At 42.5% G+C, this 27,229-nt stretch overlaps 1 long non-coding RNA gene across 1 annotated transcript in view; it reads right to left on the bottom strand.

The window, feature by feature from the left end:
- LOC137215670 (uncharacterized) overlaps nucleotides 1-26,649 on the bottom strand; it is a 65,530-nt gene extending 38,881 nt beyond the window's left edge. The window contains exons 1-2 of the long non-coding RNA XR_010939374.1: nucleotides 26,387-26,649; nucleotides 24,243-24,319 (exon numbers count right to left, since the gene is read on the bottom strand). This is a non-coding gene — a long non-coding RNA (uncharacterized lncRNA). The remainder of the gene's footprint in view (nucleotides 1-24,242; nucleotides 24,320-26,386) is intronic.
- Nucleotides 26,650-27,229: the final 580 nt, after the last annotated feature.

The raw sequence follows: 27,229 nt of genomic DNA on the forward strand, positions 1-27,229 counted from the left end.
AAGGACCTGCACCAGTGGGAGGGAGCTGTGAAGGAGGAAAGGTCTCCACACAGTAGAAGCCCCTTTGCGGGCGGAGATTGCAGGTGGCGGAGGGGGAAAGCTTCGGAGCCGCCGCGGAGGAGAGCACAGCCACAGGGGTGCGGAGGGCAAAGCGGCGAGATTCCCGCAGAGAGGATCAGGGCCGACCGGCACTCACCAGCCCGAGAGGCTTGTCTGCTCCCCCGCCGGGGCGGGCGGGGCTGGGAGCTGAGGGTCGGACTTCGGTCGGAGGGCAGGGAGAGGACTGGCGGCGTGAACACAGCCTGCAGGGGGCTAGTGCGCCACGGCTAGCCGGGAGGGAGTCCGGGGAAAAGTCTGGAGCTGCCGAAGACACAAGAGACTTTTTCTTCTTTGTTTCCTGGTGCGCGAGGAGAGAGGATTAAGAGCGCCGCTTAAAGGAGCTCCAGAGACGGGCGCGAGCCGCGGCTAACAGCGCGGACCCCAGGGACGGGCGGGAGACGATAAGGCTGCTGCTGCGCCACCAAGAAGCCTGTGTGCGAGCACAGGTCACTCTCCACACCCCCTTCCGGGGAGACTGTGCAGCCCGCCACTGCCAGGGTCCCGGGATCCAGGGACAACTTCCCCGGGAGAACGCACGGCGCGCCTCAGGCTGGCGCAATGTCACGCCGGCCTCTGCCGCCGCAGGCCCGCCCCGCACTCTGTGCCCCTCCCTCCCCCCCCCCCCCCCCCCCCCCCGGGCCTGAGTGAGCCAGAGCCCCCGAAGCAGCGGCTCCTTTAACCCCGTCCTGTCCGAGCGAAGAACATATGGCCTCAGGCGACCTACACGCAGAGGCCGGGCCAGATCCAAAGCTGAGCCCCGGGGGATGTGCGAACAAAGAACAGAAAGGGAAATCTCTCCCAGCAGCCTCAGAAGCAGGGGATTAAAGCTCCACAATCAACTTGATGTACCAGTATCTGTGGAATACCTGAATAGACAACGAGTCATCCCAAATTGAGGAAGTGGACTTGAGAGCACGATTTATTATTTTTTCCCCTTTTCCTCTTTTTGTGAGTGTGTACGTGTATGCTTCTGTGTGCGATTTTGTCTGTATAGCTTTGCTTTCACCATTTGTCCTAGGGTTCTGTCCGTCCGTTTTTTTGTTACTTTAAAAAATAATTTTTTCTTCATAATTATTCTGTATTTTTTATTTTAATAACTTTATTTTATCTTACTTTATTTTATTTTATCCTCTTTCTTTCTTTCTACTTTTTCTCCCTTTTATTCTGAGCCATGTGGATGAAAGGCTCTTGGTGCTGCAGACAGGAGTCAGTGCTGTACCTCTGAGGTGGGAGAGCCAACTTCAGGACCTTGGTCCACAAGAGACCTCCCAGCTCCATGTAATATCAAATGGTGAAAATCTCCCAGAGATCTCCATCTCAACACCAACACCCAGCTTCACTCAACGACCAGCAAGCTACAGTGCTGGACACCCTATACCAAACAACTAGCAACACAGGAACACAACCCCACCCATTAGCAGAGAGGCTGCCTAAAATCATAATAAGGTCACAGACACCCCAAAACTCACCACCAGACGTGGGCCTGCCCACCAGAAAGACAAGATCCAGCCTCATCCACCAGAACATAGGCACTAGTCCCCTCCACCAGGAAGCCTACACAACCCACTGAACTAACTTTAGCCACTGGGGACAGACACCAGAAACAATGGGAACAACTAACCTGCAGCCTGCGAAAAGAAGACCCCAAAACACAGTAAGATACGCAAAATGAGAAGACAGAAAAACACACAGCAGATGAAGGAGCAAGATAAAAACCCATCAGACCTAACAAATGAAGAGGAAATAGGCAGTCTACCTGAAAAATAATTCAGAATAATGATAGTAAGGATGATCCAAAATCTTGGAAACAGAATAGAGAAAATGCAAGAAACATTTAACAAGGACCTAGAAGACCTAAAGAGGAAACAAGCAACAATGAGCAACACAATAAATGAAATTAAAAATACTCTAGAAGGGATCAATAGCAGAATAACGGATAGAGGCAGGAGAACGAATAAGTGACCTGGAAGAAAAAACAGTGGAAATAACTACTGCAGAGCAGAATAAAGAAAAAAAGAATGCAAAGAACTGAGGACAGTCTCAGAGATCTCTGGGACAATATTAAACGCACCAACATTCAAATTATAGGGGTCCCAGAAGAAGAAGAGAAAAAGAAAAGGACTGAGAAAATATTTGAAGAGATTATAGTTGAAAATTTCTCTACTATGGGAAAGGTAATACTTAATCAAGTCCAGGAAGCACAGAGAGTCCCATACAGGATAAAACCAAGGAGAAGCACACCAAGACACATATTAATCAAACTGTTAAAAATTAAATACAAAGAAAACATATTAAAAGCAGCAAGGGAAAAACAACAAATAACACACAAGGGGATCCCCATAAGGTTAACAGCTGATCTTTCAGCAGAAATTCTGCAAGCCAGAAGGGAGTGGCAGGACATATTTAAAGTGATGAAGGAGAAAAACCTACAAGCAAGATTACTCTACCCAGCAAGGATCTCATTCAGATTTGATGGAGAAATTAAAACCTTTACAGACAAGCAAAAGCTGAGAGAGTTCAGAACCACAAAATCAGCTTTACAACAAATGCTAAAGGAACTTCTCTAGGCGAGAAACACAAGAGAAGGAAAAGACCTACAATAACAAACCCAAAACAATTAAGAAACTGGGAATAGGAACATACGTATCGATAATTACCTTAAATGTAAATGGATTAAATGATCCCACCAAAAGACACAGACTGGCTGAATGGATACAAAAACAAGACCCATATATATGCTGTCTACGAGAGACCCACTTCAGACCTAGGGACACATACAGACTGAAAGTAAGGGGATGGAAAATGATATTCCATGCAAATGGAAACCAAAAGAAAGCTGGAGTAGCAATTCTCATATCATACAAAATAGACTTTAAAATAAAGACTATTACAAGAAACAAGGAAGGACACTACATAATAATCAAGGGATCGATCCAAGAAGAAGACATAACAATTTTAAATATTTATGCACCCAACATAGGAGCACCTCAATACATAAGGCAAATACTAACAGCCATAAAAGGGGAAATCGACAGTAACACATTCATAGTAGGGGACTTTAATCCCCCACTTTCACCAATGGACAGATCATCCAAAATGAAAATAAATAAGGAAACACAAGCTTTAAATGATACATTAAACAAGATGGACTTAATTGATATTTATAGGACATTCCATCCAAAAACAACAGAATACACACTTTTCTCAAGTGCTCATGGAACATTCTCCAGGATAGATCATATCTTGGGTCACAAATCAAGCCTTGGTAAATTTAAGAAAACTGAAATTGTATCAAGTATCTTTTCCGACCACAAAGCTATGAGACTAGATATCAATTACAGGAAAAGATCTGTAAAAATACAAACACCTGGAGGCTAAACAATACACTACAATAACGAAGTGATCACTGAAGAAATCAAAGAGGAAATCAAAAAATACATAGAAACAAATGACAATGGAGACACGACGACCCAAAATCTATGGGATGCAGCAAAAGCAGTTCTAAGAGGGAAGTTTATAGCAATACAATCCTACCTTAAGAAACAGGAAACATCTCGAATAAACAACCTAAACTTGCACCTAAAGCAATTAGAGAAAGAAGAAAAAAACCCCAAAGTTAGCAGAAGAAATCATAAAGATCAGATCAGAAATAAATGAAAAAGAAATGAAGGAAACGTTAGCAAAGATCAATAAAACTAAGAGCTGGTTCTTTGAGAAGATAAACAAAATTGATAAACCATTAGCCAGACTCATCAAGAAAAAAAGGGAGAAGACTCAAATCAATAGAATTAGAAATGAAAAAGGGGAAGTAACAACTGACACTGCAGAAATACAAAAGATCATGAGAGATTACTACAAGCAACTCTATGCCAATAAAATGGACAACCTGGAAGAAATGGACAAATTCGTAGAAGTGCACAACCTGCCAAGACTGAATCAGGAAGAAATAGAAAATATGAACAGACCAATCACAAGCACTGAAATTGAAACTGTGATTAAAAATCTTCCAACAAACAAAAGCCCAGGACCAGATGGCTTCACAGGAGAATTCTATCAAACATTTAGAGAAGAGCTAACATCTATCCTTCTCAAACTCTTCCAAAGTATAGCAGAGGGAGGAACACTCCCAAAATCATTCTACGAGGCCACCATCACACTGACACCAAAACCAGACAAGGATGTCACAAAGAAAACTACAGGCCAATATCACTAATGAACATAGATGCAAAAATCTTCAACAAAATACTAGCAAACAGAATCCAACAGCACATTAAAAAGGTCATACACCATAATCAAGTGGGGTTTATTCCAGGAATGCAAGGATTCTTCCATATACACAAATCAATCAACGTGATACACCATATTAACAAATTGAAGGAGAAAAACCATATGGTCATCTCAATAGATGTAGAGAAAGCTTTCGACAAAATTCAACACCTATTTATGATAAAAACCCTCCAGAAAGTAGGCATAGAGGGAACTTTCCTCAACATAATAAAGGCCATAAATGACAAATCCACAGCCAACATCGTCCTCAATGGTGAAAAACTGAAAGCATTTCCACTAAGATCAGGAACAAGACAAGGTTGCCCACTCTCACCACTCTTATTCAACATAGTTTTGGAGTTTTAGCCACAGCAATCAGAGAAGAAAATGAAATAAAAGGAATCCAAATCAGGAAAGAAGAAGTAAAGCTGTCACTGTTTGCAGATGACATGATACTATACATAGAGAATCGTAAAGATGCCACCAGAAAACTACTAGAGCTAATCAATGAATTTGGTAAAGTAGCAGGATACAAAATTAATGCACAGAAATCTCTGGCATTCCTATACACTAATGATGAAAAAACTGAAAGTAAAATTAAGAAAACACTCCCATTTACCATTGCAACAAAAAGAATAAAATATCTAGGAATAAACCTACCTAAGGAGAAAAAAGACCTGTATGCAGAAAATTATAAGACACTGATGAAAGAAATTAAAGATGATACAAATAGATGGAGAGATATACCATGTTCTTGGATTGGAAGAATCAACATTGTGAAAGTGACTCTACTACCCAAAGCAATCTACAGATTCAATGCAATCCCTATCAAGCTACCAGTGGAACTTTTCACAGAACTAGAACAAAAAACTTCACAATTTGTATGGAAACACAAAAGACCCCGAATAGCCAAAGCCATCTTGAGAACGAAAAATGGAGCTGGAGGAATCAGGCTCCCTGACTTCAGACTATACTACAAAGCTACAGTAATCAAGACAGTATGGTACTGGCACAAAAACAGATATATAGATCAATGGAACAGGATAGAAAGCCCAGATATAAGCCCATGCACATATGGACACCTTATCTTTGATAAAGGAGGCAGGAATGTACAGTGGAGAAAGGACAGCCTCTTCAATAAGTGGTGCTGGGAAGACTGGACAGGTACATGTAAAAGTATGAGATTAGAACACTCCCTAACACCATACACAAAAATAAGTTCAAAATGGATTAAAGACCTAAATGTAAGGCCAGAAACTATCAAACTCTTAGAGGAAAATATAGGCAGAACACTCTATGACATAAATCACACCAAGATCCTTTTTGACCCACCTCCTAGAGAAATGGAAATAAAACCAAAAATAAACAAATGGGACCTAATGAAACTTCAAAGCTTTTGCACAGCATAGGAAAACATAAACAAGACGAAAAGACAACCCTCAGAATGGGAGAAAATATTTGCAAATGAAGGAGCTGACAAAGGATTAATCTCCAAAATTTATAAGCAGCTGATGCAGCTCAATAACAAAAAACCAAACAACCCAAAGCAGAAATGGGCAGAAGAACTAAATAGACATTTCTCCAAAGGAGATATACAGATTGCCAACAAACACATGAAAGGATGCTGAACATCACTAATCATTAGAGAAATGCAAATCAAAACTACAGTGAGGTATCATCTCACACGGGTCAGAATGGCCATCATCAAAAAATCTAGAAACAATAAGTGCTGGAGAGGGTGTGGAGAAAAGGGAACACTCTTGCACTGCTGGTGGGAATTTGAATTGGTACAGCCACTATGGAGAACAGTATGGAGGTTCCTTAAAAAACTACAAATAAAACTACCATATGACCCAGCAATCCCACTACTGGGCATATACCCTGAGAAAACCATAATTCAAAAAGAGTCATGTACCAAAATGTTCATTGCAGCTCTATTTGCAATAGCCAGGAGATGGAAGCAACCTACGTGTCCATCATCAGATGAATGGATAAAGAAGATGTGGCACATATATACAATGGAATATTACTCAGCCATAAAAGGAAACGAAATTGAGTTATTTGTAGTGAGGTGGATGGACCTAGAGTCTGTCATAGAGAGTGAAGTAAGTCAGAAAGAGAGAGAAAAATACCATATGCTAACACATATATATGGAATCTAAGAAAGAAAAATGTCATGAAGAACCTAGGGGTAAGACGGGAATAAAAACACAGACCTACTAGAGAATGGACTTGAGGATATGAGGAGGGGGAAGGGTAAGCTGTGACAAAGTGAGACAGTGGCATGGACATATATACACTACCAAACGTAAAATGGATAGCTAGGGCTTCCCTAGTGGCGCAGTGGTTGAGAGTCCGCCTGCCGGTGGAGGGGACATGGGTTTGTGCCCTGGTCCGGAAGGACACCACATGCCGCGGAGCGGCTAGGCCCGTGAGCCATGGCCGCTGAGCCTGCATGTCCGGAGCCTGTGCTCCGCAACGGGAGAGGCCACAACAGTGAGAGGCCTGCATACTGAAGAAAAAAAAAAAAAAGAGCTAGTGGGAAGCAGCCGCATAGCACAGGGAGATCAGCTCGGTGCTTTGTGACCACTTAGAGGGGTGGTATAGGGAGGGTGGGAGGGAGGGAGATGCAAGAGAGAAGAGATATGGGAACATATGTATATGTATAGCTGATTCACATTGTTATAAAGCAAAAACTAACACACCATTGTAAAGCAATTATACTCCAATAAAGATGTAAAAAAAAATGTCCTGAGGTAGGGAATGGCCAAAAAAATTCACAACTGGCAAATTTTTCAAGGAGATAATATGAAGAGGTGAGTGTTACACACTCTTTTCAAAAAGGGAAATGGATAAAAGCTCAACACCAGGAATTATTAGACTCATGCAAATCTAATCTACGAAAAGGTTTCAACTCACATCAGTCGAATGGCCATCGGCAAAGTGTCTACAAACAATAAATGCTGAAGGGGTTTTAGAGAACTGTGTACCCTCTAGATGCTGGTGAGATGTAAAGTGGTAAGAGCCAGTAATGAGAACAGAAAGGAGCTGCATTTAAAAGTAAAAATTGAGATGCCATTCGATCCAGCAGGCCCACCGCTGGGCCAAGAGCCGAATCGAGGAGACACAGGCTGACAAATCTGTACTGCAGCAATATTCAAGATAGCCAAGATATGGAAGCAGCCAAAATGTAAATCAACAGATGAATGGACAAAGAAGAAGTGGTCCGTGTACCTAATGGAAGATTAGCTTTCGAAACAAATGAACAATGCTGTTTTCATGACTACAGGTGAGTCTAGAAATAATCATATTACGTTAAGTAAGTCAAAAATGTATGATATATATCCTATGATATAAGTTATAGATGTTATCTTAAGATTTCTACCAATGAACATATTTCCAAAAGAAAAGACAATCAGAGATGTATAAAACAAACTAATGGTTAACCAAAATGAAAGGTGGGAGGATGGATAAATTAGGATTATGGGGTTAACATACATACACTAATGTATGTTATATATATATAAACATATAACATATAAAATATATAAATTATATAATCACTAATACATATAAATTATATAATCACCAAACACCTACCAAATACCAAGGGAGGTCTACTCAACACTCTGTAATAACCTACATGGTAACAGGATCCAAAGATAAACAGATATATGTATGAAAAATTGCTCAGAATCGGTACACCCAGAGAATCACAACACTCTAATAAAATTTTATCCGACAAAAATCATAAAATAAATTTAAAAAACAAACATAAGTAGGAGACATAAGCTTTTGGGAGTTTGTCCTGGAACACTCCACTACAATTTGCAACCTAGGAACACAACTTCCAGGAAGGCTCTCCTGCCCTTCTAACCGAAGCTGGGAATGTAGAAATCTGCTGCCTTGCGGCCAATTCCCGCAACAGCAGCTTTAATCCCAGTGCTATTGGTCACTTAATATTCACAAGGACTGCAGGGTTTTAAATGCCACCTGCCCTCAAAAAATATCCTGCGGTCAGGAATGGACATTAATATGCAAAACAGTAGAAAATCTGGAGAAGACAATTTAAAGAGGTGTTTCCACAGTTTTTTTTTTTTTTAAAGAACATGAAAAAAGGTTCAACATCAAGAACTATTAGGGACATGCAAATTTAAACTACAGAAAGGTATCACCTCACAATAGTCTGAATGGCCATCAGAAAAAAGTGTCTGCAAACAATAAATGCTGAATGGGTTTCCGAGAATGGATACCCTCCTATGCTGTTGCTGGGATGTAAACTGGTAACAGCCACTAATCAGAACAGAATGAAGATGCCTTTAAAAGGTAACAGTTGAGCTACTATGTGATCCTGCCAAACCACTAATGGGCCTGTATCCCGAGAACACCAGAATTCAGAAAGACACAGGTACCCAAAAGTGCTCTTCAACGATATTTACGATAGGCAGACATGGATGCAAGCAAAATGTCCATGTACAGATGAAAGGGCAAAGAAGAAGTGGTACATGTACACGATCGAATATTAGCCGTGGAAAAGATGAAACAATGCCATTTGCAGCACCACTGATGAACTAGGGGTAATCATACTATGTAAAGTAAGTCACAAAAAGAAAGACAAGTATCCGATGATATCAGTTACTAGTGTTATCTAAAAATTGATACCCATGAACATATTTCCACTGAGAAAGACCCATACAGACTTTGAAAAAGGTGAAAGGAATGGAAAAATTAGGATGTTGGGGTTAACATGCATTTAATAATTCATATAAAATGTATAATCAAGAAGGACCTACTGGATGCCAAGGGAGGTTTACACAACTCTCTCTAATGACCAACATGGGAAAGAATCTAAACCTGATTAGATATATGTATACATATGAATGAACCAGATTCTGTACACCTAGAACAAACACAACATTGTAATCAAATTTACTCTGATAAGAAAAAAAATTCAATTAAACAAGAAGTTATGTGACACAAGATTTTGGGTATTTGTCCTGGCACTTTACACTCTAATTTACAACCTAGCAAGAGGAGTTCCAGTAAGCCTCTGTTTTCCCTAGCAATCAAGTTGAATATGAATAAATTCCGCTGCCTTGTTGCCCTTTCCTGAAACTGCAACTTTAAAAACAATGCTTATGGGTAGATAATATTCACAAGGACTGTTGGGCTGTAACTGACACCCACAATCAGGAAATGTCCAGGGGTAGGTAAGCAAAATAAATTCTAAAGGAACAGACTTTCAAGATCCTATTTCAATAGGTAAATTTTACACTGTTTAAAAGAAAAGCACTTGAAAAGATGCTCTAATTCCTGTATTATTAGCGTCATGGAAATCAAAACTACAATGAAGGATCACTCCACGTGAGTCAGAATAGCCATCATCGAAATGTCTACAAACAATAAAGGCTTGAGAGGTTGTAGGAAAAAGGGAACCCTCCTATGCTGCTGTTGGGATCTAAGGTGGTAACAGCCACTATGAATAACAGTATGGAGGTGCCTTTACAAGGTAAAATTAGAGCTACCATATGATCCAGGAGTCCCACTCCCAGGCGTATAACAAAAGAAAAACAGAATTGGAAAACACACTTGCACCCATATGTGTACCGCAGCACAATTTACAATGTCTAAGTCATGGAAGCAACCAAAATACGCATCAGCAGATGGATGAAGATGTGGTACATGTTCCCAGTGAAATATTACTCAGAAATGAAAAAGAATGAAGGAATGCCATTTGCAGCATCATGGATAGAATTAGAGATAATCATACTAAGTGAAGTAAGTCAGAAAAAGAAAGTCAAATATCATATGATACTACTTATACCTGAAATTTAAAAATTGATACCAATGAACTACTCTACAAGAGACAAACAGGGACTTCCCAGGCGGTCCCATGGTTAAGAATCCGAGCTTCCACTTCAGGGGGCATGGGTTCGATCCCTGGTGTTGGGAGAACTAATATCACACATGTCTTGCAGTAGAGCAAAAAAAATGAAATAAAAGAGAGAGAGACAGACTCACAGACTTAGAAAACAAACTTATGGTTACCCAATGAGAAAGGTGAGTGAAAGGAATAAATCAGGAGGCTGGGAAAAATACTTACACACTAATACATGTAAAATAGATTATCAACAGGGACCTACTGTATAACAAAGGGAAGTCTACTCAACACTCTCTAATAACCTATATGGGAAAAGAATCTGAAGATAAGTAGACATATGAATATACATAACTGAACAAGGTTCTGTACGCCTACCACAAGCAGAATATTTTAAATCAACTTTACTCCAATAAAAAAGAAAAATTAAATTAAGACAAAAACAAGAAGTAACAAAACAGAAGATTTTCGGTGTTTGTTATGCCACAGCCCACACTAATTTACAATTCAGGAGCCCATCTTCCACAGTGGCTCTGGTTACCCAAGTAACCAGAGAGGGGCATGAAGGAAGTCCTACCACCTGTGCCCATTTCCACAACAGCAACTTTAAAACATGTGCTTATGGGCACTTAATATTCACAAGGACTGCCAGGGTGTAAATGACACCTGCTCTTAACAAACGTCCTGTGGTAGTTATTGAACAAAAATTCAAAATAGTTAGACTTTCAAAAACCCAATGTTAACTGTAACTTTTTCTCACAGTGTTTAAAAAAAACACATGCAAAGATGCTCAACATCTCGAATTATTAGACACATGCAAATCACAACTACAACAAGGTATCACCTTGCACAGTCAAAATGTCCATCATCAAAAAGTTTACAAACCATAAATGCTGGAGAGGACATGGAGAAAAGGGAACCCTCCTATGCTGTTGGCGAGATGTAAGCTGGTAACAGCCACTATAAAGCACAGTATGGAGATGCCTTTAAAAAGTAAAAAGAGAGCTACCATATCATCCAGCAATCCTACTTCTGGGCGTACATCTGCAGAAAGCCAGAATTCAAAAAGACAAATGCACCCAAACCCCAACATGCACTGCAGCACTATTTACAGTAGCCAAGACATGGAGGCAACCAAAATGTCCATCAACAGATGAATGGATGATGAATAAGGGGTCCATGTACACAAGCAAATATTACTCAGAAATGAAAAAGCATGACCATCTCTAGGTCCATTCCTGTTGCTGCAAATGGCGTTATTTCATTCTAAGTGAAGTAAGTCAGATAGAAAAAGACAAATATCATATGATATCACTTATAGTGGAGTCTAAAAAATGATAGAAATGAACAACTTTATAAAACAGAAACAAACCAACAGACTTCAGATATCCTTCAGGGAGAAAAATTTTTAAATCTGTTACCAATCATTAAATGTCAACCTGAAAGAATTAAGCAATAAATAACATTGTAAAGATATTAATTCTCCCCAAATTAACCTATACCAGGCACTAGCAAACTCAACCTGGAGATCACATCCAGCCTATCACCTTCTTTTGTAAATTAAATTTAATGAATGACCCACAAAAAAACCTCACAATGAGACGTCACGTCACACCTCTCAACGTGGCTATTATTCCAAAGTCTACAAATACGAAATGTTGTTCGTGACATGGAGAAGGGAATCCTAGTACACTGTTGGTGGGATTATAAATTGGTACGCCCACTATGAAAAGAATATTGAGGTCATGAAAAAAGCTAAAAGTAGAACTATCATATTAGCCAACAATTCCACTGCTTGGTATACGTCGAAAGCAAATGAAAGCACCAACTTGAGAAGATACATGCATCCCGATGTTCATAGCTGCATTATTTACAATTGCCAACATATGGAAGCAAACTAAATGTCTATCAACAGACGAGTGGATAAAGAAGATGTGGTATCAAAAAAAAAAAAAAGAAGATGTGGTATCTATACACAATAGACTATTACTCAGCCATTAAAAAGGATCAAATTCTGCCACTTGCAACAACGTGGATAGGTCTAGAATATTTACACCTCCTTAAAAATGTTAGAGAAAGACAAATACTCTATGTTCTCACTTCTCTGTAGAATCTAAAAATGAAAGAAAGGAGTGTATATAACGAAACAGAAATAGACTCACAGAGAACAAATTAGTGGTTACTGGTGGGGCGAGTGAAGGGGGGAGGGAAAGACAGTAGTTTGTTTCTCTAAATCCAATACCCCTATGTATGAAATAAACAAACAAGGATATATAGTACAACACAGGGAAATATAGCCATTATTTTGTAATCACTTTAGTGGAGCATGATCTATAAAAATATTCAATCCATATGTTGTACCACTGAGACTAATGTAATATTGTAAATCAATGATACTTCAATTTAAATAATCCATAGGGTGGCTGAATGGATTAAAGAAAGTTCAATTATACTGTGTGCAAGAGATTCATGTTAACTTCTAATCCATATATAGCATAAAATTAATGAGTGGGAAAAAATACTCCATGAAAATGATACTTGCCTGACTAGTCTATTATCAGGCAAAAAAGACTTGAAGTCAAACCTTCAAAGGAAATAAGGTTATCATATAATGATAAATGGATTAATTCATCAAGAAATCATGACAATTATAAATATGTATGTATCCAGTTTTGGAGCCTCTCAACATATAAAGAATATATTAACCACGAGAAGGGGAAAATGTGCAGAAATAAAATAAAGGTAAGAAAGGTCGATACCCAACTTTCAACACTGTATAGATCATCCGGACAGAATATCAATCAGGAAACACTGAACTTGAACACACACTTGATATCAAATGAACCTAACAGACATATACAGTATATTCCACTCAACAGTAGCAAACTTTCTATTCTTCTTAAGTACACATAGAATATTGCCTAGGGTAGATCCTATGCTAAGCCACAAAACGAGTCTTCAAAAATCCAAGAATATTGAAGTCATATCAAGGATCATTTCCAACCACAATGGTATGAAATTGATATTCAATATTAAAAAGAATTGAAAATTCAAGAACACTTAGAAATTGCACAATAAGCTCCTGAATAGCCAATGCATACAGGAATAAATCAAAAGAGAAATTTTTTAAAAAGTCTTAAAGTAAACAAAATTGGAAACACAAAGTACCTAAGTTTATGGAATACAGGAAAAACAATGTAATTCAAAGAGTTATGTTTACAGTAATAAATGCATATATTTAAAAAACATTCTTGAGGGGATCAAGATGATAGAGTAGGAAGATACTGAGCTCCCCTCCTGCCATGGACACACCCAAATTACAACAACTTCCACGGAAATTATCTCTGAGAATGACCTGGAGACTAGCAGGGAAGTTTTTCCACAACTAAAGATATAAGGAAGGAGAAACCACAAGGCAGGTAGGAGGACTGGAAACACAGTCTACTTGGAACCCACACCTAGAGCACAGTGACCCACAGCTGGAAGATATCACAATTGCATGGGTCTTCCACATGGAGGGAAGGGTCTGAGCCCTGCAACAGGCTGCTCAGCCCAGGGTTCCTGCACTGGAAGAAAAGAACACAGCAGGTCTGGATTTGAAAACCTGCAGGGCTTACTTTCAGGAAAGCTGGAGGCTAAAGAAAACTGAGACTTTGCTCTCATAGGACACACACAAATCTCACACGTTCTCAGTCCCTGTGCAAGGCCAGTAGTGTGAAAGACACCTGGGTCAGACCCACTTGCTATTCTCGGAGAGCTTCTTGGAAAGGCAAGAGGCAGCTGGGACTCCCGCTAGGAACTGAGACATTGGCAAGCAACATTTTAGAGTCTTCCCTGGAACTGATTAGAATCAGGGTCCTGCCCCATTTACCACCATGTCCATAGCACTCCTGCACCACAAGGCCTCACAACCAGACACAGTGGGGGCCTACCTTGTCCGCCTGTGCACCTGGAGCACCACACAGCCACCCATAACGGAGGGCTGCCTTGGTTATCAGCACACCCACAGCAATCACATACAGGAGTTCACAGCCATTTAGGCCAGGGTCCAACACCGCCTACCAGCTTGTCTACAGCAGTTGGCCCTGCTGTAAGAGAAAGGTTTGTGCAGCCCACACAGGGGACATCCCTGGAGCATGTGACTCTGCTGGTCAGAGGACAATGAGCTGCTGGGCCCTATCAGTCATCTCCTATATAAGGCCACTTCTCTGACACCCGGGAATGTAACAACCTGAACCTAATGAATAGAAATGCACAGAGAATTAGGAAACATAACGAAATAGAGGAATATGTTACAAATGAAGTAACAAGACACGACATCAGAAAAAAAGCTGAATAAAACAGGGATAAGCATTCTACCCAATAAAAAAAAGTGTTCACAGTAATGATTATAAAGATGCTCACCCAAGTCAGGAGAAGAATACATGGACGTAGTGAGAATTTCAACAAAGAGTAATAACATGTCAAAAAGAACCAAACAGTGAACAATACAATAAAAGAGCTTAAAACACACACACACACACGAGAGAAGCCACATTATATGATACAGAAGAACAGATCAGTGAAATGGAAAACAGAGTAGTGAAAATCACCCAAACTGAATAGCATGAAGAAAAAACAATTAAGACTATAGGTACAGGGACCTCTGAGACAACATCAAGAATATTAACATGAGCATTACAGGGGTCCCAGAACGAGGAGAAGAGAGAAACGGGCAGAGAACTTATTAGAGGATATAGTAACTGATAACTTTCCTAACCTGGGGAAGGAAACACACATCCAGGTCCAGGAAACACAGAGACCCAAACAAGATGAAGACAAACAGGTCCACACGAAGACATATTATAAAGCACCAAAAATTTAAAAATGTAAAGAGGGATCACAGAAGCAGTGAAATAAAAGGGTCTAGTTATGTTCAAGGTATTCCCATAAGACTGTCAGATGACTTCTCAGCAGAATTTGCAGACTAGGAAGGAATGATAGGATATATTCAATGGGCTAAAAAGAAAAAGTCTACAACAGGAATACCCTACCAGCAAGATTATGATTCAGAATTGAAGGAGAGGGTGTTCCTCGTGGCACAGTGGTTGAGAATCTGCCTGCCAATGCAGGGGACAAGGGTTCGAGCCCTGATCCAGGAAGATCCCACATGCCACAGAGCAACTAAGCCTGTGTGCCACAACTACTGAGCCTGTGCTCTAGAGCCCATGAGCCACAACTACTGAGCCCGCAAGCCACAACTACTGAAGCCTGAGCACCTAGAGCCCATGTTCTGCAACCAGAGGAGCCACTGCAATGAGAAGCCCGTGCACCACAACGAAGAGTAGCCTCCACTTGCCACAACTAGAGAAAAGTCCACACACTGCAATGAAGACCTAACGCAGCCAAAAGTAAATAAATAAATAAATTTATGGGGGAAAAAAGAATTGAAGGAGAGATCAAGAGTTTCCCAGACTAGCAAAAGCTAAAACAGTTCATCACTACTAAACCAGCCTTATATGCAATGTTGAAGGAATTTACTTAAGCTTAAAAGAAGTCTCACTAATTATTGATAGTAACAAGAAAACAAACAAAAGTAAAAGTCTCACTGCAAAAAGTATAAATAGAGTAAGGGTAGTAGATCAAACATTTATTAAGCTTCTGTAAAGAATAAAATAGTAGTATGTTTCTTTAAAAAGAGAGGGCCCAAATAAATCAGAAATGAAAGCGGTGATGTTACAACAGACACCACAGAAATACAAAGTATCCTAAGATACACACAAGGTAACTCAGGGCTCAGACTGGACAGAGCCCACTCTCCATTCCTCTGTACATGAGTTACAGGAGCCTCAGGAACTGAGGAGGGGGTCCCTGAGGGGAGGCACAAGATAGAAGATGTTAGGCATTAACATGACTGTATTTACGTTAAACGTGCCTGAACTACATTCACATGAGATGGTTTTGTTCTGTATGTACATTGGCACCTTTAGTCTGAACTGCAGATCTCTGGCTTCACCACCTCCACTGACAGCATTAGCTTCACCTGCTGTGGACCGTCTCCTACAGGATTTCCACAACCACAAAGCAGTGAAGCTTCACAGGACCCAGAGTCTGTGAGACTCCACTCAGAGTCTCAACTCCACTCAGAGACATAAAGTCACAACAGAGACTCTACTCTTGGAGGGCACACAACAGTAGTGTGCACATCAGGACCCAAGGGAAGGAGCAGTGACCCCATAGAAGACTGAGCAGACCTACCTGCTAGTTTTAGAGGGTCTCCTGCAGAGGCAGGGGGTGGCTGTGGCTCACCGTGGGGACAAGGACACTGGCAGCAGAAGTTCTGGGAAGTCCTCCTTGGCATGAGCCCTCCCAGAGTCCGCCATTAGCCCCACAAAAGAGCCAGGTAGGCTCCAGTGCTGGGTCGCCTCAGGCCAAACAACCAAGAGAGAGGGAACTCAGCCCCATGCATCAGCAGACAAGCGGTTTAAAGTTTTACTGAGCTCTGCGCACCAGAGCAACACCCAGCTCTACCCACCACCAGTCTGTCACATCAGGAATTTTGCACAAGCCTCTAAGATGGACTCATCCACCAGAGGGCAGACAGCAGAAGCAAGAAGTACTACAATTCTGCAGCCTGTGGAAGGAAAACCATGTTCACAGAAAGATAGACAAAATGAAAAGGCAGAGGACTTTGTACCAGATGAAGGAACAAGATAAAACCCCAGAAAAACAACTAAATGAGGTGGAGATAGGCAACCTTCCAGAAAAAGAATTCAGAATAATGACAGTGAAGATGATCCAGGACCTTGGAAAAAGAACAGAGGCAAAGATCGAGAAGATGCAAGAAATGCTTAACAAAGACCTAGAAGAATTAAAGAACAAACAAACAGAGATGAACAATACAATAACTGAAATGAAAAATACACTAGAAGGAATCAATAGCAGAATAACTGAGGCAGAAGAACGGATAAGTGGCCTGGAAGACAGAAAGGTGGAATTCACTGCTGTGGAACAGAATAAAGAAAAAAGAATGAAAAGAAATGAAGACATCCTAAGAGACCTCTGGGATAACATTAAACGCAACAACATTCGCATTATAGGGGTCCCAGAAGGAGAAGAGAGAGAGAGAAAGGACCCGAGAAAATATCTGAAGAGATTATAGTTGAAAACTTCCCTAGCATGGAAAAGGAAGTAGTCACCCAAGTCCAGGAAGCACAGAGAGTCCCAGGCAAGATAAACCCAAGGAGAAAAATGCTGAGACACATAGTAAGCAAATTGACAAAAATTAAAGACAAAGAAAAATCATTGAAAGCAACAAGGGAAAAATGACAAATAACATACAAGGGAACTCCCATAAGGTTAACAGCTGATTTCTCAGCAGAAACTCTACAAACCAGAAGGGAGTGGCATGATATATTTAAAGTGATGAAAGGGAAGAACCTACAACCAAGAGAACTCTACTCAGCAAAGATCTCATTCAGATTCGATGGGGAAATCAAAAGCTTTACAGACAAGCAAAAGCTAAGAGAACTCAGCACCACCAAACCAGCTCTACAAAACATGCTAAAGGAACTTCTCTAAGTGGGAAACACATGAGAAGAAAAGGATCTACAAAAACAAATCCATAAAAATTAAGAAAACAGTAATAGGAACATACATATCGATATTTACCTTAAATGTGAATGGATTAAATGCTCCAACCAAAAGACACAGGCTTGCTGAATGGATACAAAAACAAGATCCATATATATGCTGTCTATAAGAGACCCATTTCAGGCCTAGGGACACATACAGACTGAAAGTGAGGGGATGAAAAAGGATATTCCATGAAAATGAAAATCAAAAGAAAGCTGGAGTAGCAATACACATATCAGATAAAATAGACTTTAAAATAAAGAATGTTACAAGAGACAAGGAAGGACACTACATAATGATCAAGGGACCAATCCAAGAAGAAGATATAACAATTATAAATATATATGTACCCAACATAGGAGAACCTCAATACATAAGGCAACAGCTAACAGCTGTAAAAGAGGAAATCGACAGTAACACAATTATAGCAAGGAACTTTAACACTTTACTTACACCAATGGAGATCATCCAGACAGAAAATTAATAAGGAAACACAAGCTTTAAATAACACAATAGACCAAATAGATTTAATTGATATTTATAGGACATTCCATCCAAAAACAGCAGATTACACATTCTTCTCAACTGCACACAGAACATTCTCCAAGATAGATCACATTTTGGATCACAAATAAAGCCTCAGTAAGTTTAAGAAAACTGAAATCATATCAAGCATCTGTTCCGACCACAAGGCTATGAGATTAGAAATCAATTACAGGGGGGAAAAAACGTAAAAAACACACACATGGAGGCTAAACAATACGTTAATAAATAACCAAGAGATCACTGAGGAAATCAAAGAGGAAATCAAAAACTACCTAGAGACAAATGACAACAAAAACACAATGATCCAAAACCTATGGGATGCAGCAAAAGCAGTTCTAAGAGGGAAGTTTATAGCAATACAAGCCTACCTCAAGAAACAAGAAAAATCTCAAATAAACAATCTAAACGTACACCTAAAGGAACTAGAGAAAGAAGAACAAAACCCAAAGTTAGTAGAAGGAAAGAAATCATAAAGATCAGAGCAGAAATAAATGAAATAGAAACAAAGAAAACAATAGCAAAGATCAATAAAACTAAAAGCTGGTACTTTGAGAAGATAAACAAAAATGATAAACCTTTAGCCAGACTCAAGAAAAAGAGGGAGAGGACTCAAATCAATAAAATTAGAAATGAAAAAGGAGAAGTTGCAACAGACACCACAGAAATACAAAGCATCCTAAGAGACTACTACAACCAACTCTATGCCAATAAAATGGACAAGCTGGAAGAAATGGACAAATTCTTAGAAAGGTATAACCTTCCAAGACTGAACCAGGAAGAAATAGAGAATATGAACAGACCAATCACAAGTAATGAAATTGAAACTGTGATTCAAAATCTTTCAACAGGGCTTCCCTGGTGGTGCAGTGGTTGAGAATCTGCCTGCTAATGCAGGGGACACGGGTTCGAGCCCTGGTATGGGAGGATCCCACATGCCGTGGAGCAACTAGGCCCGTGAGCCCCAACTACTGGGCCTGCGTGTCTGGAGCCTGTGCTCCACAACAAGAGAGGCCGCAATAGTGAGAGGCCCATGCGATGAAGAGTGGTCCCTGCTTGCCACAATTAGAGAAAACCCTCGCACAGAAATGAAGACCCAACACAGCAAAAATAAATAAATAAGTTAATAAACTCCTATTCCCAACATCTAAAAAAAAAAAGTCTTCCAACAAACAAAAGTCCAGAACCAGATGGCATCAGAGGTGAATTCTATCAAACATTTAGACAAGAGCTAACACCCAGCCTTCTCAAACTCTTCAGAAATTTGCAGGGGAAGGAACACTCCCAAACTCATTATATGAGGCCACCATCACCCTGATACCAAAACCAGACAAAGATACTACAGAAAAAGAAAATTAGAGACCAATATCACTGATTAATATAGATGTAAAAATCCTCAACAGAATACTAGCAAACAGAATTGAACAACACCTTAAAAGGATCATGCACCATGATCAGGTGGGGTTTATCCCAGGGATGCAAGAATTCTTCAATACACACAAATCAATCAATGTGATACACCATATTAACAAGTTGTAGAATAAAAATATGATCATCTCAATAGATGCAGGAAAAGCTTTTGACAAAATTCAACACCCATTTATGATATAAAAAAAGCTCTCCAGAAAGTGGGCACAGAGAGAACCTACCTCAACGTAATAAAGGTCATATATGACAAACCCACAGCAAACATCATTCTCAATGGTGAAAAACTAAAAGCATTTCCTCTAAGATCAGGAACAAGACAAGGATGTCCACTCTCACCACTATTACTCAACATAGTTTTGGAAGTCCTAGCCATGGCAATCAGAGAAGAAAAAGAGATAAAAGGAATACAAATTGTAAAAAAAGAAGTAAAATTGTCACTGTTTGCAAATGACACGGTACTCTACATAGTGAATCCTAAAGATGCCACCAGAAAACTACTAGAGCTCATCAATGAATTTGGTAAAGTTGCAGGATACAAAATTAATGCACAGAAATCTCTTGCATTCAATGAAAGATCAGAAAGAGAAATTAAGGAAACAATCCCATTCACCATTGCAACAAAAAGAATAAAATACATAGGAATTAACCTACCTAAGGAGGTAAAAAGACCTGTACTCAGAAGACTATAAGACACTGCTGAAAGAAATCAAAGATGATATAAACAGATGGAGGTATAAACCATGTTCTTGGATTAGAACAATCAATATTGTGAAAATGACTATACTACCCAAAGCAATCTACAGATTCAATGCAATCCCTATCAAATTACCAGTGGCATTTTCTACAGAACTAGAACAAAAAAATCTTAAAACTTGTATGGAGACACAAAAGACCCCAGATAGCCAAAGCAGTCTTGAGGGAGATTAAAAGAGCTGGAGGAATCAGACTTCCTGACTTCAGACTATACTATAAAGCTACAGTAATCAAGACTATATGGTACTGGCACAAAAACAGAAATATAGATCAATGGAACAGGATAGAAGGCCCAGAGATAAACCTACGTATCTATGGCTAACTCATCTATGACAAAGGAGGCAAGGATATACAGTGGAGAAAAGACAGTCTCTTCAGTAAGTGGTGCTGGGAAAACTGGACAGCTACACATAAAAGAATGAAATTAGAACACTCCATAATACGATACACAAAAATAAACTCAAAATGGATTCGAGACCTAAATGTAAGACCGGACACTATAAAACTCTTAGAGGAAAACATAGGCAGAACACTCTATGACATCAATCACAGCAAGATCCTTTTTGACCCACCTCCTAGAGAAGTGGAAATAAAACCAAAACTAAACAAATGGGACCTAATGAAACTTCAAAGCTTTTGCACAGCAAAGGAAACCATAAACAAGACGAAAAGACAACCCTCAGAATGGGAGAAAATATTTGCAAATGAAGGAGCTGACAAAGGATTAATCTCCAAAATTTACAAGCAGCTCGTGTAGCTCAATATCACAAAAACAAACAACCCAATCCAAAAATGGGCAGAAGACCTAAACAGACATTTCTCCAGAGAAGATATACAGATGGCCAACAGACACATGAAAGGATGCTGAACATCACTAATCATTAGAGAAATGCAAATCAAAACTACAGTGAGGTATCGCCTCCCAGCAGTCAGAATGGCAATCATCAAAAAATCTACAAACAATAAATGCTGGAGGGGCATTTACTGGAGAAAAGGGAACGCTCTTGCACTGTTGCTGGGAATGTAAATTGCTATACCCACTAGGGATAACAGTATAGAGGTTCCTTAAAAAACTAAAAATAGAAGTACCATACGACCCAGCAATCCAACTACGGGGCATTTGCCCTGAGAAAACCATAATTCAAAAAGAGTCATGTACAACAATGTTCATTGCAGTTCTACTTACAATAGCCAGGACATGGAAGCAACCTAAGTGTCCATCGACAGATGAATGGATAAAGAATATCTGGCACATATATACAATGGAATATTACTCAGCCAGAAAAAGAAATGAAACTGAGTTATTTGTAGTGAGGGGGATGGACTTAGAGTCTGTCCTACACAGTGAAGTAAGTCAGAAAGAGAAAAATAAATACCGTATGCTAACAGAGATATATGGAATCTAAAGAAAAAAAAGTTTATGAAGAACCTAGGGGCAGGACAGGATTAAGGACACAGACGTAGAGAAAGGACTTGAGGACACAGGGAGGAGGAAGGGTAAGCTGGGACAAAGTGAGAGAGTGGCATGGACATATATACATTACCTAATGTAACATCGATAGCTACTGGGAACAGCCACATAGCACAGGGAGATCAGCTCGGTGCTTTGTGACCACCTAAAGGGGTGGGATACGGAGGGTAGGAGGGAGATGCAAGAGAGAGGGGATATGGTGATATATGTATAGGTATAGCTGATTCATTTTGTTATACAGCAGAAACTAACACACCATTGTAAAGCAACTATACTCCAATGAAGGTGTAAAAGGAAAAGAAAAGAAAAAGAAAGCCCAGAGATAAACCTACACACCTATGGTCAACTAATCTATGACAAAGGAGGCAAGACTATACAATGGAGAAAAGACAGTCTCTTCAATCAGTGGTGTTGGGAAAAATGGACACTTACATGTAAAAGAATGAAATTAGAACACCCCCTAACACCATACAGAAAAATAAATTCAAAATGGATTAGGGACCTTAATGTAAGACCGGACAGTATAAAACTCTTAGAGGAAAACATAGGAAGAATACTCTGACATAAATCACAGCAAGATCATTTTTGATCCACCTCCTAGAGTAAGGCAATAAAAAAGAAAACTAAACAAATGGGACCTAATGAAACATAAAAGCTTTTGCAAAGCAAACTACAAACAAGACGAAAAGACAACCCTCAGAATGGGAGAAAATATTTGCAAACGAATCAATGGACAAAGGATTACTCTCCAATATATATAAACAGCTCATGCAGCTCAATATTAAAAAAACAAACAACCCAATACAAAAATGGGCAGATCTAAATAGACATTTCTTCCAAGAAGACATAGAGATGGCCAAAAAGCACATGAAAAGCTGCTCTATATCACTAATTATTAGAGAAATGCAAATCAAAACTACAATGAGGTATCACCTCACACCTGTTAGAATTGGCATCATCAGAAAATCTACAAACAACAAATGCTGGAGAGAGTGTGGAGAAAAGGAACCCTCTTCCACGACTGGTGGGAATGTAAATTGATACAGTCACTATGGAGAACAGTATGGAGGTTCCTTAAAGAACTAAAAATAGAATTACCATATGATCCAGCATTCTCACTACTGGGCAGATACCCAGAGAAAACCATAAATCAAAAAGACACATTCACCACAATGTTCATTGCAGCACTATTTACAATAGCCAGGTCATGGAAGCAACCTAAATGCCCACAGACAGACGAATGGATAAAGATGTGGTACATATATACAACGGACTATTAGCCATAAGAAGGAATGAAATTGGGTCATTTGTAGAGACATCGATGGATCTAGAGACTGTCATACACAGTGAAGTAAGTCAGAAAGAGGAAAACAAATATTGTATATTAATGCATATATGTGGAACCTAGAAAAATGGTACAGATGGACCGGTTTGCAGAGCAGAAATAGAGACACAGATGTAGAGAACAAACGTATGGACACCAAGAGGGGAAAGCCGTGGCGGGGGGTGGGGGGGATAAATTGGGAGACTGGGATTGACATGTATACACTTATATGTATAAAATAGATAACAAATAAGAACCTGCTGTATAAAAAAAATAAAATTTAAAAATATATAAAATTTTAAAAATAAAACAGAAAATAAATTTCTTCCCTTCCCATAGATGTATTTATATGAATGAATTATTTCCATGCTTATATCTATAAATACAAAAAAGAGCAATAAAACCTACCTTGAACCAAAAAAGAAAAAAAAAAAACAGAACCCACCAGTTATACAGATGAAAACCCTATCAGGGCACTTGCTCCAGTGGTAGACAATTCTGAAGTTGGTCAGAGGTGGGGAATCGTCTCGCATGCAGCCAGCAGCCCCCCACCCCGCAAGGAGCGTCCTCATTGCAAGCCTGGGGGACGGTGCCGAGGCGTCTGTGAGTAAACGTGAGCTGAGCCCCAGGCCAGCTGCTGCTGAACTGTTCCCACCCTTCCCAGGTAAAACACCTGAATGTGTGCAAGGACTTGAAAGCCTAGAGGAAAGGGCTTGGAGTCACACCAGCCACAGCACGCAGGCCGAGTTGGTGCCTCCAAGCCAGCCGGGATGGTCCTGGCCGCGGGCGCTCTTCTGGAAGCTTTCCATTTCCCTGCCTGAGGTAACCCTCCTGTCCCGGCCCCCACTGCTTTTTTCTTTCCTCACCTCTGCCCGGGGAGAAATTCCAGCGGCAGGTATGGGTGACACATCCTCTTCTTTAGCAGGTGGCAGCCCGGCAACTCCTGCAGAAAGTCCAGCAGAGCCCCACTCACACTGGGCCACCCACAAAGCCGTGGCCCCTCACTCCCTCCCAGCAGCCCAGACCCGAGACTGCTGACGGGGCAGAGAATATGGCGTCAGGCACAGCTGCAGGGGCTCTTGCTGCCTGGAGCGGTTTATATTGAACTCAAACCAGGCACACCTGGGGAGGGCTGGCCGGCCGGGTCATGCTGCCCAGGTCAGCCAATCCTCACCCATCACGGGCTCATAGCTGCAGAAAATGGGCCTTGCTGCACCGGCCAGGTCCAAGGAACAGGTGTGGACTCCTGAGTCAGGATAGACAGGGAGCTGCAGCTCTGGCTTGTTTTCTAATCTTTTTTTTTTTTTTTTTTTTTTTGTGGTACGTGGGCCTCTCACTGCTGTGGCCTCTCCCATTGCGGAGCACAGGCTCCGGACGTGCATGCTCAGCGGCCATGGCTCACGGGCCCAGCCGCTCCGCGGCATGTGGGATCCTCCCGGACCGGGGCACGAACCCATGTACCCTGCATCGGCAGGCGGATTCTCAACCACTGCGCCACCAGGGAAGTCCTGTTTTCTAATCATTTTATCTGGTCCATGAGTGGGAGACAACTTTAAGAAGACCCTCTCGTAATGAGAGGAACCCAGGAGTCAGGGAGAGGAGGGGTGGTGGGTGGAGACAGAGGCCTGGTGCCCCGGCGGCACTGGAAGCCTCTGGAAGACGCGGTGGAGGGAGGCCACACAGAGTGAAGCCCAGGGTCACAGACATGTCCAGGAGCTGCTGTTTGTTAGTTCAGGTCCTGCTCTGAGGTGCTCAGGGTCAGCTCTGACCAACAGGTGAGTTGGGGGTGCTCTGCAATGAGGGCTATGTGCACGGTTCCTGTGTGCCCAGCCCTGCCAGGTGCCTGCCCAGGCGAGCTCTGTATCCTGGGAGGGGCCTGACCATGAGAGCCCCATGGGCTGCTGGGTACTTGCTCAGGTGAGCTCCATATCTTGGGAGGGGGCTGTCCACGAGAGCCCCGTGGGCTTCTGGGTACCTGCTCAGGTGAGCTCCATATCCTGGGAGAGGGCTGTCCACGAGAGCCCCGTGGGCTGCTGGGTACCTGCTCAGGTGAGCTCATATCCTGGGAGGGGGCTGTCCACGAGAGCCCCGTGGGCTGCTGGGTACATGCCCAGGTGAGCTCCATATCCTGGGAGGGGCCTGTCCACGAGAGCCCCGTGCACAGGGAGGGGGGTATGAACAAGCCCCCTCTCTCTGCAGCTGGCACAGAGTTGCTTAGGGTGTAGATTAAAATCAGCCGAGGGCAGAGGTCAGGAGCAGCATCGGGGTCCCTTGGGTGTGGCCACCCAGGGAAGCCCTCCTGAATCCTGAGGTGCAGGGTTTTTTGGGGTCGGTCATGTCGACATGAGGACCACCATGTGCCCGACCTCGGCCTCCAGCCCCCGGGGAAGGAAGCCCCACTGTGTATCATGCCGTCAGCACAGACCAGCCTGGAGCGAGGCCCATGGAGCACGGACACTCCCGTCAGACTCAAGGTGACCTCTGGAGCCAGGACAGAGGCCCGGCCTCTCTGTGGGCAGGTGAACCCGCACCGCACAGGCCCTGGTGCAGTGCCCGTTCCGTGGGGTCAGCATGGGTGCACGCGGGTCAGCCAGTGTCCCTGTGCCTCAGCCTGTGACCGCTGACCACACTGTCCTGCTCTGCTCACAAGAGCGAGGCCAATGGAGGGACAACGGGGGTGGGAACAAAGCCGGGTCACAGTCAGGTGAGAAAGGGTCCAGGGAGCGAGAACCCGGCTGCTCTTGCCTAGTGCGCCGAGAGCTGACGTCCGCCCTGTAGTCAGTCAGTCGTCTCCCCATATCCTGAGATAGGGCTGCCTTTCCTGCACCCTGGGGCAGGGTCATGCCTGTGTATACAGCAGGATACACAGCGGTACCTGCTGCAAGCCCGATGCCTGCCCTCGCCATGTAGTTGGGGCTTGGTGACAGGGGACATCCCGACAGTACATGGGGCCGACCCCGGGGAGGATGTTGGGGTGAAGCGTTTGGGAGCGTCTGGAGGGAACACTCACCTGTCAGCACAGGGGGACTGAGGACACCGACCAAGGGGGGCAGGCGGGGAGCCCAGGGAGGGTCCTGGGTCATCCCCGAGGCTGGAGAAGTGGTGGTTGCTGCGGGAGATGGCGGCTGGGACGAAGAGCTTACCACCCGACAGGAGATAGGCGAGCCGGGGCAGCAGGGGGAGGTGAACACTGTGCCCGACAGGACGGAGAGACCAGCAGGCCCAGCCGTGGGCGTGGGTATCCGGGCTGCTCTTTGTTGGCCCGAACCCGAAGGGCCCCCAGCGGCCCGGAGCCCGGCTCCGCCCCCAGCGCCCGGGGCCCGGCTCCGCGCCCGGGGCCCGGCTCCGCCCCCAGCGCCCGGGGCCCGGCTCCGCCCCCAGCGCCCGGGGCCCGGCTCCGCCCCCAGCGCCCGGGGACTGGGTCCCGCTCCGGCCCCAGCGCCCGGGGCCCGGTTCCGCGCCCAGCACCCCTGGAAAACACCCCGTGTCCAGCCAGACCCCAGCCAGGAAGAGAAGACCCGTGTACAGCCTTAACGTGATTAATATGCCCAGAAGTGTCCTTTAAAGTCAGTCTCTCTTCTGGCTCTAATTCTACACTGAACGGTGCAGATAGCCAAGCAGGAGCAGACCAGCATCCCTGGTCAGGTACACCCACAGTGGCCACCCCCAGGACAGCCTAGAGCTACGGGTACCCACGATGGCCCAAGAGTTGGGGCGGATGCAAGAGGTCCAGCCAGCAGGGAGTGCTTGCTTTGTGCATGGGATCAGAGGTCGGCTCTGGGCATACCTCAGTCAGGTGTACACCGGGGTGTATGGACAGCAGATGGGAGATGTGAGGGCACCTGGGCTCCCC

Source organism: Pseudorca crassidens, chromosome 20, assembly GCF_039906515.1.
Source record: "Pseudorca crassidens isolate mPseCra1 chromosome 20, mPseCra1.hap1, whole genome shotgun sequence".
NCBI classification, from domain to species: Eukaryota; Metazoa; Chordata; class Mammalia; order Artiodactyla; family Delphinidae; genus Pseudorca; species Pseudorca crassidens.